We start from the raw sequence: 22,175 nt of genomic DNA, 5'->3' as shown, positions 1-22,175 counted from the left end.
AGAATGTATAGATTTATTTGATTGTTGGGGGAAGGGAACAGCAGGGAGGCAGAACACAGGAGATGAAGGAGTTTTTTGTACCTTGTTGAGTTTGATAAAATTTGAAAAATTTTCATGATAGTTTCAGTTCCAAATGTTGCCTTCAGTAAATTGTGCTGATGGGGGAAATACCCTTTAAATTGAATTGTTTGTGTCTTATTTTAATTACTTGAAGAAGGACACATATATAGATTTTATCCTATTAATTATGTTCTTTCTTCTAGCTCCTTCCACATAGCAAAATTAATTTTTTGCAGTTAAAATAAATAGAGGAGATGCTTCAGGTGTACTTTCACATGCTTTTTATTAATTTATTAGAATTTTTAAAATAAATAAATAAATATGAAATAAATATTTTCTAAATAAAATGAGAATTAGAAATTATTTCACCAGAATTTATTCTATGCCAGACTCTGGATAACTTATTTCCTATCTCCTTCAAAATTCTTCCTCTTTACTCAAGAGAACTTGAAATTGAAGAGGACATGAGGCTTTTACTTTGAAGAAAAATGCAAAAAAAAAAAAAAGGTCTAGGAGTCCAAATATTAAACACTCTTAGAAACAATAATAGCCTAAAAAATTATAGATCAGTTATCCAAGACAGTGCATTGTCAATATAATAAAAAGTCAATACTCTTTAAATTGCTTTGCAGATTCAATTCTATACGAACCAAATAATCAAAAAATTCTTGTATAGAATTAAAGAAAATAATGACAAAATTAATCTGGAGACACAAAAGGTCAAGATCTCAACCCTCTCTCCCTGACCCTCAAAAAAAAAAAAGGGGGGGGAGGAGAGAGGAGGCTAAAATGATTATATCTAAAACTATTTCAAAATAGTTATCCTTAAGAATTTTGATACTGATTTTGAAATATAAAAGCTTAATGGTGGAACAGGTCAAGTACAAAAGATTCAGGAACACTCCAAAACAGTACTATAATTGGCTGTTAACCAATTATTTAATAAAAATTACTGGGAGAACTGGATAGTAATTTGGCAAAAAGTTTTACACTAACATTTCATATTCCATATCACAATAAGTTTCAAGTGGATATAAGCTGTAGACAGAAAGAGTAATTTGATCAACAAAGAAAGAGGGAAAGAGATAAATTTCACAATTATGAATAAGGGGAAAGTTCTTGATCATTTAAAGGATAAATAGGATCACAGGATACCAACTGGACAGTTCAAATAACATGAAATCCCCCAAAAAATTGTTGATAAAGATCTTATATCCAAAATATTTAAGTAATTGATAAAAATGGAAACAACAAAAGCCATCTCCCTAATAAGATAATGATTAAAGGATTTAAACAGAAATTTTTTGCAGTATAAAAGGCAAACTATCAAGTACTAGATGAAAAGATGACAAAAAAGGACAATAACAATTGTTGAAGAAACTGTAGGAAAACAAGAGAAAACAATTTGGAACCATGCCCTAAAAATAACTCAACTGTGCAACCCTGTTGGACTAGCAATACCATACTAGTTTCTTCCCTGGAAAAAAAATGAAGAAAACATCCAAAGGTAGAAGTATATTTTATCAAGCACTTTTTGTTGTAGCAAAAAACTGGAAAGAGTTGGTACCCATAATTTGGGGAATAGTTGAAAATATCATAATATACAAATATAAAGGAATACTATGGCACAAAAAAAGATAATTGATTCAGAAAACACTGGAAGGACTTATATTAATTGATGCAGATTGAAATAAACTAAGCTAAAAAACAATTTATACAATGACTACAGGATTGTAAAAAAAAAAAAAAAAAACTATGACAGATTTAAGAACTATGACGACCAAATGATATATTACAACTCCAGAATACTGATGATGTATCACACTTCCCACATCTTGTCACAAAGGTGATGGATTAGAGGTGTAGGATGAGCTATTTATCTTCTGATGAACCCAATGTATGAACTTGGTTTTCATTTGTGGTGAGGATTTAGAGGTGGCTGGGGAAAAGTTATATAAAAATAAGGGGAAAAAAAGTGGAAAAGACCATCCATGAATCTTTTAAAAATAAATACAAGTAGGCAGTAGAGATTTCAGTAGAAGATCCAAACAAGTAAGGCAGTGTTGGAATTATGTTAAATTATATAGACAGATAAATAGATATAATTATATATGTTTATTTGTTATATTGTTTATGTTAGAAATTCATGGCTTTATAAGTAGTTCCCCTTTTCTATATTAAAAATATTCATGTTTTATATAATGAGTATTATATTGCTTGCCTTTTCAATAGGTGAAGGAGGGGCTAGAGAGAAGAGAATTTGGAAATAAATTTAAAAATGAATTCAATAAAATCATCATGATTGTTAAGTTAATGATAATGAAAGGAAAAAAGATTAAAAGAACAATACTTTTAGGGGCAACATTAGAAAAAGCACTGGATTTGGAGTCAAATGGAGTAGGTTTAAATCAGGAAAGTGCTGGTTAATGTTTGACAACTGCATCTCTAAAAAAGAAAGTGTACACATAATACCTTTTTAGGCTTAAACTGCAATATTAACATTTTATGTATCATTTTCTAGACAATCAAGGGAATACTGACAAACTGGTTATATCTGGCTCCAGCATACCTCTGGTTCAACTGTTAGCTCTGCTATTTATTACCTGTTCAGTCTTGGGAAAAGGTCAGAACCTTTGGGGGTCTGTTTCCTCATTTAAAAAAAAAGGGGGGTTTGGATTACATCAATCCTGTAACTAGGTCAGGGCAATTAAGGTGACAATGCTGCATGTGTGTGTGTGTGTGTGTGTGTGTGAATGTGTGTATGTGAGAGTGTGTGTGTATGTGTGTCTGTGTGTGTGCAGCACAGAATTTGGGAGATAAAAAGTAGAAACGGGTGTCCCTTCTTTGCTAGGACTAGAACTTCAGTTGTATTATCTTTCTTGAAAACTACCTTCTTTTACCAGCTTTGTAAGGAAGACAGCCTATAATCTCTGGGGGATAATCTCCTTGTCAAACAATAGCATCAAATGAATTTTCTTGAGATACTATGATTCCTAGTTATTTCTCTGGAATAAATGATCTCGGATTTCTTCCAGCTCTAAATCTTTTGAACCTAATAATCTATTTGGTGTTTTTTTCTTTATCATTAATTCCAGTGACTTTATGGACAAAAAAAAGACTTGTAACATAAAAAAATGAGAAAGGTTTATATTCCTTGGAATATTATGCCAAATTGAAATAATATAAAAGTGTCTGAAGGCAAAAGTAAAGATTATACTACTTTTCTCTACATGTTCTATGAAGCTATTATCATCTCACCTTAGAAAATTGATTAATTTTTCTAATACCACAAATATTTGTAATGGTCAAACCCTGCTGTCTCTTTTTTTTAGGTTGAATTTACACAAATCATTTTCTGAGTTTCCATTAAAGATAGAGAAAGGGACTCTTGGTTTCATTGGTATTCCCCCTGGAAAGAACAATTCTCTCCCCTGCAGGCTGGCAGATTTTTTGAAACTTATCATTTTAAAGAGGTGGTTATGTCTCTATTTTTCAAACAGTATCAAGTGATTCTGAGAATTAATAGCTTTGTAATATAGTTTGAGATCTGGTATTTCATTCCCATTTTTCCTCCATTATTTCTTTTGAGATTCTTGACATTTTTTTTAACCTCCATATAAATTCCATTTTTTTTTAGTTCTATAAAGTAATCTTTTGGTCCTTTGCTTCATGAGCATTGGATAAGTATATTAATTTAGATAGAATTATCACTTTTATTATTTTGATTCATTTTGTCTATGAACAATTAATATGTGTCTGTATCTGTTCTTGTTTTATTCACAATGGTATGGAGTTGTATTTGTGTAGTTACTATGTGATTGCTTATGTGTATTTGTGTGTCGTTAGATAGAACTCCCATATATCCCACATATTTTATATCCAATCACTGCCTCCTGGGTTTTATTGGTATTATATAGATATATTGACGACTTGCATAGATTTATTTTATATTCTAAAACTTTTATGGCTATTAATTGTTTCAGCTAAATGTTAGTTGATTCCCAAGGGTTCAAGTACATCATAATGTCATCTACAAAAAGTGATCATTTCTTTTCTTCCTTACCTATTATTATCCTTTCAATTTCTTTATTTGTATGACTATTATATCCAGCATTTCTGGTACTATGTCACATGGAAGTGGTGACAATGAAAATCTTTGTTTCATTATGATTTTATTGGAAAAGATTCTAGGTCATTTCCATTATATATCATGCTAGATCTCAATTTTAGATATATACTATTTATCTCTAAAGAAGGGTAAATTTATCTCTATATTTCTAGCTTTATTTTTAATGAATAGTTATGGGTTATAGTAACACTTAGAGTTTATGTGACTTTCTTGGTTAATCTAGCCAGTATGTGTCAGAGATGAACCTTCAGCCCTTTAGATCTTTTGATTCTCTATAATATCACATTGCCTTTCTGTTATAGATCTTATAAAATAATAATAATAAAAGGAGTCATAGTGAATAATTTAATCAGTATTCATGGAAGAAAACTCTTTTTTTTTTTATGTTTGACAGGAAATGAAGAGAATATTTAGTTTATCAGATAATTATCTGAGCTGTTTGCTAGGTTTACAACACTCAGGATCTTTTCCCAGGCCTCTTAAAACTTCATTAGATTAAAACTCTGCATTCACTTTAGTTTGCTGCTTAATTTTCTTATTGATATGACTTTCTAAAATGTGTTCCTGAATGTGATTTAACAAAGTGAAGAGCAAGAGGTTAAAACACAAAATTACTTTAATATTTTATCAATTCTGATTAACATCGTGAAATGTAACTGCAAATTTTTATGCTCCACAAGAATAGCACTGTTATCAACCTTTGTTGCAATGGACAAAAACAATCGTGTATTTTTTAAACTTACAGTTTAATGTGACATTCTGGGAAAGCAAAACATTTCAAATAAAATGATGATTTCCAGTAAATAAACCCTTGAATTCCAAATTCTGAAAGAATTGCTAAGTGATTTGTCTTTCATATCCTAATTCCATTCCTTAGATGGAAACAAAAACCAGATTAGAATGGATTTACTTTTTTCCTTCCCCTTCTCCTTTCTGTTTGTCTAGTTTGTCTAAATTTCCTTTATTTGAGTTTCATCCTTACTCTGGGTGCTTGGAAGAAGTAATTAAATATTTTGGCCTTAAGAAACTCTGAGTTTCAGATATCTTGGAAAAATAAAAAAGAAATCAAACCATTAACCAACTTTATTATCCATTTGGTTCTTTATTATCTACTTAGTATTTAGTTCCAATAGATCATCCAATATTCATATCTATAATTGATTATCTATTGTGTGAACTATTAGGATTAATAGTAGTGTAAGACTTTCTGGGCAACTCCCTCAACTTGAATTTACTCTTGTGAGTTGAATACTTGGTGTATGATTATTATTGTTTGATGTTATAGGGGTATCTATATTCCCAATTTGTATACATTTTTGTGGGCTGCATCCTCAGTAGGTGGTGATTAGAACTTAGGGTTCTAGGAACACTCTGCAGGTATCTACTACTACATTTATATAATTCCCAACCATTGTGCATCTTATCAATAGCCAGTAGACACAAGCAAAGGTGATTATTCAGATTGAATAGACATAATTCTACATAATTTTCCCTGCTTGTGCTTTCCCATGAATAATCAGAGTTTCTTATGGAAAATTGAGAACAATCTTGGAGTACAATGCAGTGGGATGCACATAGAGGAAATATATGTTGCCAAGGTTATTCATACATTTGGTATTGATAGACCTCAAATTCCTTTCCTATGAATCTGTTACAAAGATCTCTCTGCCAATAAACATTTGTTTAATACTCACCATGTTCTAGGCACTGTGTTAAGTGCTGAGGATGCAAAAAAAGAATGCAAAATTAGTTAGTCCTTTTTTCAAGGAGCTTACAAACAAAACAAGCAAAGAAATAAATACAAATAAGTTTTATACAGAATTAATAGGAAATAATTAAGAAGGGAGGCACTAGAATTAAGAAAGGATGGAAAGGATTTCCTTAGTATATTCCTTTTATCCCCCTACTCTAGTTATTTTCTTATTTAAAAATCACCAAAACATAGCAAAACAACTCTTAGGTCCTCTGAAATTATTAGATTCCCTCTACGACTAATGATGATATTTATGTTTTCTGTGAACTCCTGTATAATACACAAAAATTGGAATATACTTAGTTACTATATGATTGCTTACTCTTATTTGTCTTTTAAATGTTTCTTATGTTTGTATTATAAAGTAATCCTAATTAAAAGATTAGAACTAAGTAAAAAATTTGAAATTTGAACACAGGGGTCATTGTTTTGAAGGCCTCCTCACAAAAAGTTGACTAAAGAATTGGGTATGCGATTTAAAAAATTAAAAAAAAAAACAAGTTTAAAAAGAAACACTTAGTTGGAAATTATAAAAACTGAAGGTGAGATTAACAAAATTGAGTGTAAAAAACTATTGCATTAATAAATAAAAATAGCAGTTGCTTTATGAAAAAACCCAATGAGTTGGTTAATTTGATTTTTTAAAAGAAAAAAACCAAACTATCAGTATTAATAAAAAGTAAGTATAACATTAATGTAGATAAAATTAAAACAAATACAAGAAGTTATTTTGCTTAATTTTATGCCAATAAATTTAACAATTTAAGTGAAATAGAAGAATATTTACAAAAATATAAGTTGCTTGGATTAGCAGAAGAGGAAATAGAATATCTAAAAAGACATATTAAAAAAAATGAATAGAACGGGACATAAACAACCTTTCTAAGAAAAAATCATCAGGACTAGATGTATTTACAAGTGACTTCTATCAAACATTTAAAAATCAACTAATTCCAATTTTAAATAAATTAATTAGAAAAGACAAGAACCTACCAAATTCCTTTTCTGAAATAAATAAAATACAGATAACTAAAACAGGAAGAGTGAAAATTCAAAAGAAAGTTACAGACCAATTTCATTAACAAATATGAATGCAGAAATACTAAATAAAATACTAAATAAAAGATTACAACAATATACTTCAAAGAGTATATAATAAGACCAAGTGGGATTTATATCAGGAAGTCAAGGATGGTTTAATATAAAAAAAACTTAAATATAATTTATTATATCAATAATAAAAGTTTAAAACCCTCATTATCTTATCAATAGATGTAGAAAAAGTTTTGTTTTTTATTTTTAAGAAACATTTTTATTTCATGAAATATTTGCTAATTACATGTAAAAATTGCCAATTACACATAAAAATACTCAAAAGTATTGGTATAATGGATTTTTTCTCTGAAACTGATAAAAGCATTTATCGATCAGCCATCATTTTTGTAATGGAAATAAATTAGAAGCTTTCTCAATAGAAGAAGAAAAAAAAGAATCAGAACAGAGAATAAGGTGATAAAACTATCTGTTTTTGCAGATGATATGATGATATTCTTGAAAAATCCTAAATTCAACTTGTTATTGAAAAAATTAATAATTTGAGCAGAGTAGCAAGATATAAAGCAAACCCATATAAATTATCAGCATTACTCTATCTCACAAAATCCAACAAGAAGAGATAGCAATAAATATCCCATTTAAAATAACTCCAAACAATATAAAACATCTGAAAGTGAATCTGCCCAAACAATCCCAGCAATATACAAACAAAATTATAAAAAAAAAACTTTATACTGATAAAATCAGATTTAAATGATGGGAAAAATATGCACTCTTTATGGGTAGGTATGGCAAATATAATAAAAATGATAATTTTATGTAAACTAACATATATTCAATGCCATCCTAATTAAATTAGCAAAAATGATTTTTTTGAATTAAAAAAAATTCATTTGGAAGAACAAAAGATCAAGAATATCTGAGGAACTAATAAAAATGTAAAGGAAGAAGATTTGGCAATATCAAATCTTAAGCTATATTGTAAAGCAGTAGCTATCTGGTTACTATTTTGGCATTGGCTAATGAATAGAAAGGCACATCAGTAGAAGAGAATAGCCAAAAATATAGCAGCAAATGAGGATAGTAACTTTTTTTGACAAATGTAAAGATTTAAGTTTTTGGAATAAAAATTCATTATTTGATAAAAATTGCTGGGAAATCTGGAAAGCAGTCTAGCAGAAATTGGGCATAAAACAATATCTTACACCATTTACCAAGATAAGGTCAAAATAAATATATGATCCAGATATAAAGAAAGTTATTACAAGAAATTAGAACACATTATTTATCAGACCTGTGGATTGGTGAACAATTTATGAATAAAAAAGAGATAGAGAACATTATCTTGAGTTATCATTTTATAGCTATCAGATTGACTAAAATGATGGAAGGGGAGAGTGACAAATATTGAAGAGGATGTAGGAAAGTTGGAACACTAATTCATTGTTGGTGGAACTGTGAACTTATCCAGCCATTCTGGAGAGAGATCTGGAATTGTGCCTAAAGAGTTATTTAACTGTTTATATCCTTTGACCCAGTAATACTACTACTAGTAGATTTATTTTCAAATATGATTATGGAAAAAAGAAAAGAACCTATACGTTGAAAATGTTTATAGTACCTCTCTTTTGATAGTAAAGAATTAAAAATTGCAGAAATGCACACCAGTTGGGGAAAGGCTGAACAAGTTGTGGTAATTGTGTTGTAATGTTGCTGTGCTATAAGAAATGATGAGCTGGTTGATTTCAGAAAAACACAGAAAAATTTGCATAAAATAATGAAGAATGAAATGAACAGAAACAAGAGAACATTGTACATGATGACTGCAATATTGTCTTAAGTACAACTTTAAGTGACTATGTCATTTTGACTATTATAAATATCCCAAATAACTACAAAGGACATAGAAAGGAAGATGCTATCTACGTCCAAAGAAAGAGTTAATAGAAGTATCTGTAGAATGATTTTACATATACATAAACAGGCATATATAAACATATGTACATATATATATATATATTTGTGTCTAATGGTAGCCATAGGGGGAGGGGAAGGAAAAAAGAAATTTACATAACAACTTTATTATATATTTAAAAGAAATAGCAAGTTGTACATGATAGCTTTGCAGTTTCATGTGCAATCTTTTTTTTTTTTTAAATTATACTCTGTTACGGAAATGTTTTTTTATTCCATAAATTAAAATTTTAAAAGTTTTTTTTAAGTAACTTTTTGGGGCAGCTAGGTGGCACAGTAGATAGAGTACCAACCCTGAAGTCAGGAGGACCCAAGTTCAAATCTGATCTCAGACACTTAGCACTTCCTAGCTGTGTGACCCTGGGCAAGTCACTTAACCCCAATTGCTTCAGCAAAAAAAAAAAAAAAGGAACTTTTGTCCCTATAGGATCATACTAATTTGGGGGGGGGAGGGGGCTGGGAAAATTATTTTTAGTTATTAACCAATAGACAGCTCCTGACTCATGCAAAGAATTCTACAAAGTGACTGAATTACTTTAATTTATCTATTCAAAATTATAGCTATGGAAATATGCATTGAAAATTTTTAAATAGATTTTTCCCATTTATTAGCTTAATATAACAACAAATGATAAGAAGAATGTATTTTGGATTCATTTGTTATAAAATAATAGAGAAAATGTAAATAAAAAATTACTGAATATCATATCTAAAGATAAGCCTCTATCTATGTGATAAAAGTTGTTATTGTGGTTAAAGTTATTTTAACAACCCAGACTGAACCATCTTCTCTTTCTTTAAATCTATCTATCTATCTATCTATATATGTATAAAACTCTGGATACCCACCAACATATGTACATGTTCACATTCTCACATTGCATGTGCATTTACATAATGAGTCCAGTATAATTAGATGACCTGTAGCATTGTCTAAAATTAGTAATACTTTAAAAAGAATATTATACTTGCAATATTTTCCAACAACTGGTTAAATTAACAAATTGCAATCCTTTAAATCAGAGCATAAAATAAAATTGCAATCATCAATGTGATTCCAACTATGCATGTTTGAAAGAAGGTGGAGGATCAGGAGAATCCAAATGATCAACTAAATCACTGAAATTTGGCTTTTTTCCCAGTTATTTTCATGTTAGAAAGGTTATTTTGTACTCATATGCCTAATGCTTACCATGGTACTGCTCACAATAGCTACTTAATAAATACTTGTTGATTGATGTAGACATAGTCACAGTCAATATTATGAATCCCATTAAAAGTGTGCTATTAAATATGCAATTAATAATTTGGGAGGTACTGAAATTTCAGAAGACAATCAACAAATCAAAAATTAGTTCTTTTATGGTTCTGAGTTATGTCGTGAGAAAAAATAACATATAAAGGAGAAATGACAGGGCAATCAGAAGTCACTGATGCTAAATAGATATCAAAGTGAAAGACTAAATCAAAAAGCACTCAAAATATTTAAATGATAGTAAGAAGTTCAGCCTTTTTGTTGATTCAGTCTTTTCAGAAAGTTAGAAGACCCTTTGTAAAAGCAGAAAGCATGCTAAGAATCAAGTCATTTTAAAGCCCAAAAGTAAGAATAATTTCTTCTTAATATTATTTATTTTTGTTCTTGTCTCAGTGTTGACTCTTTTGAATTTTAGGCACTTTATTGCCTTTAATATTATAACTGTACCTCCCAGGAAACTACATCATTTCAAGGTAGTAACAAGAGAATGAAGGATATCCATGGACTGATATAGCATCCAAGAAGACTTTTGGACTTTTCAAAATGAAGTTGAGTACATACCAACTCAGCAATTCTCACTGAGAGCAGCATGAATTTATGATTCTGCCTTGCAGTGTATCCTGATGTTTGTTTAACCTGGATTTTTGCCCAAAGAGCTTTATTTCCTGTACTGTGTGTGGAAAGGGAAAAAATCCTAATGAATCTCCCTAGACATTCTCCTTGGATATGACTGCTTGATCTCTAGGAGTTATTCAAAGAAAACTAAGTTCAGACTATAGTATATAATGTTATGTTGTTTCTGTCTTTACACATACTACTCATGATAATTAAGACTAAAAACTAAAATCACTTAAGTTGTTTTCAGAAGCAATTCTACCTCACCTTGTAATTTTGATTTCAATTGGCTTAACAAGGACATCTGGTTGATAAAAAAGAAGATGTGGTGTCAGCTCAATTCAATAAATAATTATTGAGGGCCTATTAAATTCTTGTTGGCACTGGGACCTTAGCATCTTTTCTGTGTAGTTTGATAAAGTTAATAATGAAGTCCTAATTTAGATTAGATGTTGTGACATTACCAGTTATAGTTATATAACTTCCTGCAGCTACATTTATAAAACTCAGAAGCAAAGGGGCAGGAGCAAAGAAAACAGATGTTGATGAATAAATTAGAATTGAGTGTTGTTTTTTGTCCTTTATTCTCAAAGAAGACCATGACATCAGAAAGAGTCGTACTTTCTCCTCTAGAGTCATCTAGATCCAGTGGCAAGATGGAGATCAGGATAACTGGAGATAAATCTGAGTAGAAGAAAACACTCAGGATTTCTGGTCCAAACAGAATCATCATTTACATTCATTCTAGAGCCCAAACAATGACCAATGAGGTTGGAATAGGACCTGTTGTATATCAACCAATGAGAGGAGATGATTTGAGTTTAAGGGGTAATATTGGGATAAGAAATATGTTTAGAATGAGTGAAATATTTAGTCAGTCAGTAAATAAACTATGTGCTAAGCACTGGAGCTACAAGAAAGGCAAAATATAGTCCCTGTTCTCCAGAAGTTCAGTCTAATGGCGACAATATGCAAGAATTATGTACAAACAAAATATATACAAGATATACTAGAAATAATCAACAAAGGGAAGACATTGGAATTAAGGATGATCAGGAAAGATTTCCCTGAGTAGAAATTTTAACTGATATTCAAAAGTAGGCCAGTAAGCAGAGGTGAGGAGAAAGAATTCCAGGCATGGGGGAGAGCCAGTGAAAATGCATGGGGAATGGCAAGATAAAGTGTCTTGTTTGAGGAACAGCAAGGAGGCTGGTGAAACTAAGTCACAGAATAAGTGAAGGTGGGCAGTATCAAGTTCAAGAAGCCTGGAAAGACAGGCTATGAAGGACACTGAAAACCAAATAGAGGATTTTATATTTGATTCTGAAGTGATAGAAAGCCAAAGAGAGAGAGAGAGAGAGAGAGAGAGAGAGAGAGAGAGAGTCAGAAGAATACAGTAGGAAGATCAAGCTCACAAAGAAGTGGAAAAAGGACAAGTTGGGAGAAATATGAGGCAGGAGACCAAGCAGCTGGAGATTTCAATAATCCGGGAATGTGGTGATAATGGTCTAAAACAGAGCAGTGTCAGAGGAGAAAACAAGTCATATATGAAAAAAGTTATGTTGGTAAAATCAACAGATCTTAGCAATAGATTGGATGTCAGGGATAAGAGAAAGTGAAACATTGATGATGATATCTACATTGTAAATATTATACGAGAAGGATGTTGTTACCCATGACAGTAATAAGGAATAGAAAGAAGGCAGAGTTTGAGGGAAGAGATGAGTTCAATTCTGCACCTGAGTTTAATGTGTCTGTAGGACATATAGATGAAGATATTCAATAGTCAGCTAAAGATGAGACTCTAAAAGTCAGCAGTTTAGGCCTAGAAAAGTTGTGAGCAGTATCCATGGGAAACGATGAGCTCTCCAAATATAATAAAAATAAAGAGAGAAAAGGACCCAGAAAACAGCCCTATGAGACACCCGTATCAGGTAGCCATCACCTTGTTGAAGATCCAAAAAAAGATCCTGAGGAGTAGACAAGTGCATAGGAAGAGAACCAAGAAAGAGTATTCTGCCTCGAAAACCTAGAGAGAAAAGAGAATCAATGAGAAAAGTTTGACAACAGTATGAAAAATTGTAGAGATGTCAAGAAAAATTAATAATAATTTTGGAGAGGGCAATTTTGGTTGAATGGTGAGATCAGAAGTCAATTATAGAAAGTTAAGAAGAAAGTGAGAGAAAAGGAAGTACAAGTACCTTTGTAGAAGGTTTTTTTTTTTTTTGGAGGAATTTAGCCCCAAAATGAAGGAGAAATTTGAACTCATGGTAATGAGTAGATCAAGTAAGGGCTTTTGAAGGATGACATTTGTGACAAGGAGACAAGGAAAGATTCAAGATATATAGAAAAGTGAAGATGATAGAGGAGACAGTCTACTGGCAAAGATGAAAAGGAGTGGAATCATTTGTGAGTTTGTTTTTACAAAAACAAGGGGCATCTCCCTGTGAAACAGGGGTGAAAGAAGGGACAGTGATAGAAGACATTTAGAAGCTGAAGGGTGGGGAGAAGGAGAAAAAAGGAAGCTCTTGATGAGTGACCTCATTTTTTTCCAGTGAAATATGAGGCAAGGTAAGATCTTGGCTAAGAGAGAATAGGGAGGGAGAATTATGAAAAATTTGAGAAGAGATAAAAAGGTTTGGAAAAATTGTTATGGCTCAGTAAGTCAATAAAAGATATGGAAGAATTGCCTTGGTTCAGTGAGGACCCAGTTGATATTATGTAACATAAATTTCTGGTGAATCCAGTCAGCAGAGTTTCATAATTTTTCTCTAGCTTTTCTCAACAGCATGCAAGAAGGAACAAAGAAAATGGATGGTGGAATGAGGTGTGGCAGGGAAAAAATTAGAGATGGAATATCAGAGCAGAGAATTTAAGAAAAGAGGACAATGTAAAAATGAACTCATTTAATAAGAGCTCAATAGTTCAATATGATGAAGTGATGTGGATGATGTAGGCACCAGATGATGGCAGGTACCCAAAGTTGGGTCCGGTCATGTGAAGAATTCACAATGAGCATTCTCTTTGGCAAAAGGTTTCTTTAGGGCAACAGGTTACAGAGAAAGGATATAATAGGCACCAGGAATGATAAATAAGAGATAGAATGGGAAAGCATATAAAAGACAAGTTACTCAGTATAACCAAGTTCTACCAAGGAGAAAGGGAGCACCCCCATGAGATTGGGGTGTGTCCTTAGCTGGAAGGCTAAATCCTTAGAGATGTAGCACCCAAAAAAGTTAGCTATAAGGGGGAGAAGTGGGGTTAAGAAACATAGTGAAGTTATGAGAAATAACCAGGTGACTTGGAGGGAGTCAAAGTGTTGTAGCAGAGTGAACCAAAGGAAGGGGGCAGCGAAGCCATGGCCCATAAATAGATGTTATGGAGAAAATTTAACCCCAGAGGCATAACTGGGATTTCTTACAGAGGTTTCACATAACTTGGATTTCTGACTGTATGACCTACCCAGAGGGTGGGACCATGGAGCTAAACTTATCTCTATCAGTGCCTTCACCCTGCCTATCCCAGGGATTCATTTTTATTAATTCCTCTGCTGACCACACCCACCATTGAAAACCTCATCAGAAAGGAACAGAATATAGGAAGTGCAGAAATAAAAAACTAAGGGATTGAGATAATAAGGATAAGAGAGAGTTTTTAATTTATTTTAATAATTATCAACAGATAGTGCTTATAAATTAGTAAGGAAAGGAATGTTACAAAAAAAAGGATATAGACTCTAAGAATATTTCTATTAAAATTGGGGAAAGGAACAGAAATTCTTCTGTTATCAATAGAGAATAGAAAACATTGAAAGTAACCTCAGTAGAGCAAATCTCCAAAGGATTTGAAAAGTCTAGGTAGTCTTGAATTAAATTCAAGATCACAGGTTAAGAAAGAAGTCCTAAAAGGTCATATCTATTCTCGTGATCACTGACTTGTTTCTTTTTTATTTTAAATTATTAACATTTATTTGTGTCTCTTTACAAAGATCCATCTATCCAATTACATGTTCAACTAAACAAAGAGCAAAAGGAACTGATTAATACACCTCAGGGAAGTGTGCTGGTGGGGTGAAAGGGTTGAGGTATAAATAAAACCATGAAGCCAAGGGTTTGAAGTTCCAGAATCATAGAATCAAAACAAACGATCAAGGATAGAAAGTAATGTAAGGAGATGTTATGTAATCATACATATTTTTGAATAGAAGTTCTTTCCTCAACATTCCCATCAAATAGTTTTTGCTTGAAAAAAAGAGAATTCACTTTGTCACAATGAAAACCATTCTACTTTTGAAGAAGTCTAGGAAAAGCAAGAAAAGTAAGGAAGTCTTTCCTTATACCATATTAAACTCTACCTCCTTTATATTGCTTTCAGTTCACTCCTCTAGGACTAAGCAAAACAAAGTCTTTTTTCCATATGATAGCTCTTAAATATTTTAATTCATCCTTCATATTTCTATTAATCTAGAACTAATTACCATATTTTATATTATTATAACATTGACTAATATGAATTCAAGTAGTAAGACCACTTGAGGGGATTCTTTATTTGCACTAATTAGGACATAGCTTTCCTTGATTACAGCTATCAAGATCCTCATTCCCTAAGTATTTTTTAAAAATCCAATTCAGATAAATAATTATTAAGCATCTACTTCCTATGTACAAAAACCACTGTGTTAGGAGTTAGGAATATAAAGGAAAAGGCAAAGCAGTTTCTTCCTTTATAGGGTTTTGTGTCCTGTGGGGGAGAGAGAGAGAGAGAGAGAGAGAGAGAGAGAGAGAGAGAGAGAGAGAGAGAGAGAGAGAGAGAACGAGAACTAGAGTATAAGATAAAACAAAGAGGAGAAAAAGTGGTAACAACTAATAGAATGGAGAAGGATTCTATAAGGCAGAAGCACTGTGTTGAGCTGAAAAAAAAAAGAATTCAGAAAAAGAGAATTTAGGAGATGGTCCATTCAGAGGGGGACTAAATGTCACATCTGGAAAATAGTCCAGTTTGAAATGGAGTATGTGTGGAGGGGAGAGGATGAAAAATAATGCTAAAAAGTTAGTCTGTAGTTATGAGATCAAGAATCTTGAAAGCATGTTTTGGAGTTTATGTGCTTTTCAGCAGGTAGAGGGGGAACAATTCTATGTTTAAGGGAAAGGAGAACAATGAACTAGCAAAGACAAAGAGGAGAGTCAGACTCAGGAGAAACATAACATGGAAGACAAAGGAGGAGAGAGAGTTCAGGAGGAGGTAGGTGGTCAACACTATCAAGAAGTTTCAAAACCAGATACAAACAGTATCAAATGCTATTATCTTTAGAGAAGTCAGGAAGGTTGATGCCTGGGGGAAAAAAAACAATAAAATTATCTATTCGCATTACAGGAAAACTCTATAAAAATTCTCTTTGGATACTTACACAAATGTGTTCTGATCTGGATATTATTTCCCTAAAAGAAAATAATAAAGAATTAGGGAGAAAGCTGAAACAGTTTTACTTTCATGCATATATGTGGATGAAGTGCAAGAGAAATAATATGGGTCATAAATACAAACCAGCCTAAAGTGAAGCACATAATTAGCTGCAGCTGCCTGTTGGAATGAAGGACTGGCATGTATGCTAATCAAATCACGATGAAGTATTCCCCTCGACATGTCATCACTTGGCTTCCAGCAAAAATTCCCAGATCTATTAATAGGGAAGAACATGAGACATAAGTTTATAGAATTCATTAATCTTTAAATTAAAAACATCTTTGGACGTTTTTTAAGTCAGGAACTCCTTTTCCCTTTTTCAGGCTAGTAAAATGTAGCAAAACTTTAAAGGGACTTTAGCCCACCCACTTGTTAATTTAGATAATTAGTTAGACTTCAATGTTTGTTTTATAAACTCAAGAGTTCACTGCTCTTTAAAAAAAAAAAAGAAAGAAAAGAAAAGGAAAAAAAAAAAAAAAGCAAGCCAGAAATCTCCACATAACAATACTTTATTCCAGGAAAAACTGACAGTTTTTGAGAACATAAATGCTGTTCAAGATAGTTATTTGGGATGTGACAAGGTGAGAGGAACTCTGGGTCAGGTTTTCTGAAGTTTTCAGTTTTATGTTGGTTATTCTGCTTATTAAAAAGAATTATGTCTCTCATTTTTATATCCAATTTTGTGGAGTGAACACAATATCATTTCTAGTAATAGAACAAGTAATTAGATAGCATGACTTTATTAGAAAAAATAATGTTTCACAGAGTCTCAGAGTTGGGATGGGTCACAGAGACCCCTAGTCCAATCTACATATGAACAAGAATTCGTCTTACAAATTAGAAGTAATCCTTCATCCTTTGAAGACCAATTTAGGGAAGGAAAACTTTCAGATAGCTTTAGTTAGGAAATTTGCCCATTGCTTTAAACATAAATTTGGTTTGGCTTTTTGGAGCAGAACAAGTTTGTTTTTTAAAATGACAACTCTTTTGGTACTTGAAGGGAAAATTACTTAATTTCTACTTGCCTCGTTTGTGAAATAGGATAATAATAGCATCTGCCTCCTATAATTGTAAGGATCAAATAAGAGTATTTGTAAAAATACTTTGCAAATCTTAAAATGATATATAAATGCTAGTTGTTACTGCAAAGTAATTTCAAGAGTGAGTTTGAGAGCACTAACAACAGAAGGCATTAGAAAAGACCTCAGATTGAAGATAGTGACTAAACTGTACTTCAAAGGATATTAGGAATTCTATAAATCTGAGATGAAGATGGAGTTTATTTCAAACACAGGGGGACATCCTACGTCAAAATATAAAGCTGGTGGTTGGAATATCATGTCCAGGGAATAGCTAGCTGGTTAATTTGAATTGAGAGTGCCAGAAGGGGAGAAATATGAAATAAAACAGGAAAATTAACTGGAAGGCATAATACTAAATGTGAGGCTGACATCTTCTCCAGGCTAAACATCCCTACTTCTTTCAAATGATCCTCTTATACCACAAAACAGAGGTATCCCTTCTATCATATTATCATTTTGTGAATAATTTTCAGCTAATATCCTTTCTAAAATCTGCTTCTCAGAGTTGAACTTAATATTTCAGATGTGGTTTAGCTGTACAGGGGACAGAGAACACTTTGGTCTAGATACCATCCCTCTCCTTAAAAAAAACCTGTTGTTGCATTAGCTTTTTCTTCTTTATCACCTTTTTTGGTGGCTGCTGTATCTCATCATTAATTTTTTAATATATTATATTTTTGTTTCTTTTGTGAAATATTTCCCTATTGTTTAAATATTTTATTCCCACATCCCCTCCACCATTTATCCTTATCTTTTCCTATCATCTTAGCCAACCTGAGAGGTGTGAGATGGTACCTCAGAGATGTTTTAATTTGCATTTCTCTAATCAATAGTGATTTAGTGCATTTTTCATATGGTTATAGATGGCTTTAATGTTGTCACTGGAAATTGTCTGTTCATGTGCTTTGACTATTTATCAATTGGGAAATACTTGAATTCTTATAAATTTAATGATGTTCTTTATATATTTTAGAAATGAGACCTTTATCAGAAACATTGGCTGTAAAAAATTTTCCCCACTTGCACTTCTCTTTTAATCTTATTTATGTTGGTTTTCTTTGTGCAAATCCTTTTTGATTTAATGTAATCATAGTTTTCCATTTTGCATTTCATATTATTCCCTAGTTCTTCTTTGACCATAAATTACTCTCTTCAAAAATCTGATAGGTAAACTATCCCTTATTCTCCTAATTTGCTTAGAGTTATCCTTTATGATCAAATTATGTACCCACTTTGACCTTACTTTGTTATGGAGTATGAGATGTAGGTCTATGTTGAGTTTCTGACATAATATTTCTCAGTTTTCTTAGCAATTTTTGTAACATAGTGAGTTATTATCTCAGCGGCTGGAGTTAAGTTGGGGTTTAACAAATATTAAATTACTATAGAAGTTGATTATTGTGTCATATGTATCTAACTTATTCCACTCTAGCCAGTACCAAAGGGTTTTGTTAACTGCTGCTTTATAATCCAGTTTAAGGTCTGGTACTGTCAGGTCATTATCCTTTGAATTTTTTTTTCATTAATTCCCTTGATATTCTTGCCTTTTTGTTCTTCCAGATGAATTGTTATTTTTTTTTCTAGCTTTATAAAATAATTTTTTGGCAGTTTGATTGGCCTAACATTGAACAAGTAGACCAATTTTGGTAGAATTATTGTTTTTATTATATTAGCTCATCCTATCCCTGAGCAATTGATATTTTTTCCAATTATTCAGATCTGACTTTATTCATGTGAAAACTGTTTTGTAATTGTGTTCCTGGATTTGTCTTGGCACGTAGACACCCAAGTATTTTATTTTATCTGCAGTTATTTTAAATGAAATTTCTCTTTCTATCTCTTGGTGCTGGGCTTTGGCAATAATGTATAGAACCACTGATGATTTGTGTGTTTTATTTTATATCCTGCAACTTTGCTAAAGCTATTAATTGTTTCAAGTGGATATTTAGAGGGTTTTTTAGGATTCTTTAAATATGTAATCATGTCATCTGCAAAGAGTGATGGTTTTATCTCCTCATTGCCTATTCTAATTCTTTTAATTTCTTTTCCTATTGCTAAAGCCAAAAATTTTAGTACAATATTGAATAATAGTGTTGATCATGGGCATCTTTGTTTCACTCCTGATCTTGTTAGGAATGCATCCAATTTGTTCCCATTGTAAATAATGTTTGGTAATGGTTTTAAGTAGATGCTGCTTATTATTTTATGGAAAGTTTCCTTTATCCCTGTGCGCTCTAGTGTTTTTAATAGGAAGGAGTGCTATACTTAGTCAAAAAAAACTTTTTCCATATCTATTCAGATTACCATATAATTTCTGTTAGTTTTGTTATTTATGTGATCACATATCAATCTTTCAAGACTCTATGACCCTTTTCTCCTTGATCTTTCCATTACTGTTTTGCACAACTTTTATGAATTTTATTACCTATTTTTATTGTATTTAGTCGCATAAAAATCTTGAGTTCTCCCCCCATCCCCTCCACTAGTTCACTGAAGGAGAGAAGGCTAGACTTGGAGTCTAAATGCAAATTAAATCTCTGAGCATCCCCAGCTGTATTTTCCTTAGGCAAGCCAAGTGACCTCTGTGAGTTCAGGACTTACAATGAGAATGAAAGGAATCAAATACATAGGTTCATGACATTTAGAACTTAAATTGACTTTAGAAATAATTTAGTCCAATTCTCTGAGGAAACAAGAAAGAAAACTGGGGTCAATAAGATTACCCAAGTCATGAAGAGTAGAAAGTGAGAAAAAGTCTTCTTGTGTCTGGGAAGCAAGTTCTACTTCCTTTCTTTTTCTATTACTATTATAATTATTTTGATTTGAGCTAGGGCATATATCTTTGTATTTTTTTCATGCTTTTATCCACTTTGGTGTAGCTGAAATAACATGTCACAAATGAATGGACCACATGCTCTGTTGGTATCTATCAACAAAATATCTACAGGGAAAGTCTCTAGAATATTGAGTAATCTTACTCTGCAAGAATTTTGGGAAATATGAACAGATATCACATAAGATAAAAAGAACATTAAGTGGAACATAATCTTCCCTCTTGTGAAAGTATGCTCACCTAAAACATTGCAGATTCACTGAAGCGTTCAAATTCTAACCGCATTGTATCTTTGTTTGTCTTTTCTAAAATACAGTACCCCAAATGAGGCTAACAAAATTAGCAGGCAAACACATTTTGTGCTGATTATAAATTTCACCTCCTCTCAATTTGAAGTTGAAGACTGAGAAATGTGACTGCAGGTGTTTGTCTCTTTGTGTATAATTTGATCTTCTCTTCAGGTGCAGACAATATTCTATTAGATCCAGAAGTTCAAGCTGAGAGGATTGTAAGCTGAGAAGTACAGCCAGACAGCCCAGAAAGGAAATTCTGAGAAACCAGGGCACCTGGAACTTGGGCCTGAGGTTGGATTTGGACTTAGAACTTAGACTGTAATCTATAGAACTGAATTAAATTCTGAAACAAATCACTTTCCTCTTCCCCAAAGACTAAGATGGTGAAAGGAAGAAGAGGATTATGTATCACTCATATTGGGAGAATAAATTTGATATTTGTGATTATATTTTTTTGGAGAAAATATTTCTTTATGAAAGTGATTCCAACTATTAGTGACTATATGGACTATATATATGCAGAGACCTAGACATCAGGAAATACTATTGATGAGTTCTGGAGCCAATGGCAGAAACCCTAGATATCTCTAATTCCTTTTAAGATTAAGTGAAATATGATATACCTTGCTTTAAGGTAGTGGGAGAGTGGGGAAGAAGTGTTTCACAATAGTCAGTGTTACACTAACAAAGACACTGCAACTTCAAAAAAAAAATTCTTTTTGCTGGGATGCAGTTTTCTGTCCTTTCTCACTAATCATTTACTCCATTAAGTATGCCCAGATTATCAATGAAATGGTTAACAGAATTTACCAAAATCCCCAGCTTTAAAGACAAAGTAAACAGAAAAGTAAACAGATTTTTAAGAAGCAGAGATAAACTTCCCTAATCCTGGAAGGAAGGCATAGGGGCTCCTGGCTTCTCAAAAGAGAGGGGGAAAGTGGAGGAAGAAAACTAGCTAAATTGTCATGTCCCAATTAGTCTTTAACACTTGTATTACCTTGCATGGTTCTTTCCTGGGCATGGTTTGACCACCCTAGCACCAGGAATTTGGCCCAGGTGACTTTTTGCCAATCCTCTCCTCCTCTTCCTCTTTCCTCCTCCTTGCAACTTTTCTTCTTATGCTGCACTGTTCTTTGCTTTCCCTCCCTATAGTGCTTTAGAATTGGAGGAGCTAGTTTTCCAAAAAGATCTGACCCCACCAGTCCCAAGGTCAGGGAATACTCCTGGGTTCAAGAAGATAAACAATAAGGGATTTCTATTTGGTCAGTGAAACTCCATCTCAAGAATTTGGATCCATTTGGCAAAACTAACACAGAGAGTTATGCCCACAGCATTAGACATGATTTACATCGAGATACCATTTTAGGGGAATGAGTCTCTCAGCAAGAGCCAGCTTTCAGCTCAATAAAAGAAACAGCTGTCATTTGAATATTGGAGTCTCTTCGTTCCAATATTTACAGATTCTCTTATGACCATAAAGATTAGAGGATTTGGATACTGTGGTTGCCCCACCCCTGCTTCCTTCTCTTGAGGCCTGTGTGAAACAACATAAATATATGGTCCTTTTTGTTTTAAGTTTGAAGTTCACTTTCACAATTACACTGAAAAACCATGAGTGGTATGTTGGCTTTTCAAATTAAACTTGTTTTCTGAAGTAAACAG

This window comes from Sarcophilus harrisii, chromosome 1, assembly GCF_902635505.1.
Source record: "Sarcophilus harrisii chromosome 1, mSarHar1.11, whole genome shotgun sequence".
Lineage (NCBI taxonomy): Eukaryota > Metazoa > Chordata > Mammalia > Dasyuromorphia > Dasyuridae > Sarcophilus > Sarcophilus harrisii.
Note: the sequence above shows the minus strand (reverse complement) of the source record.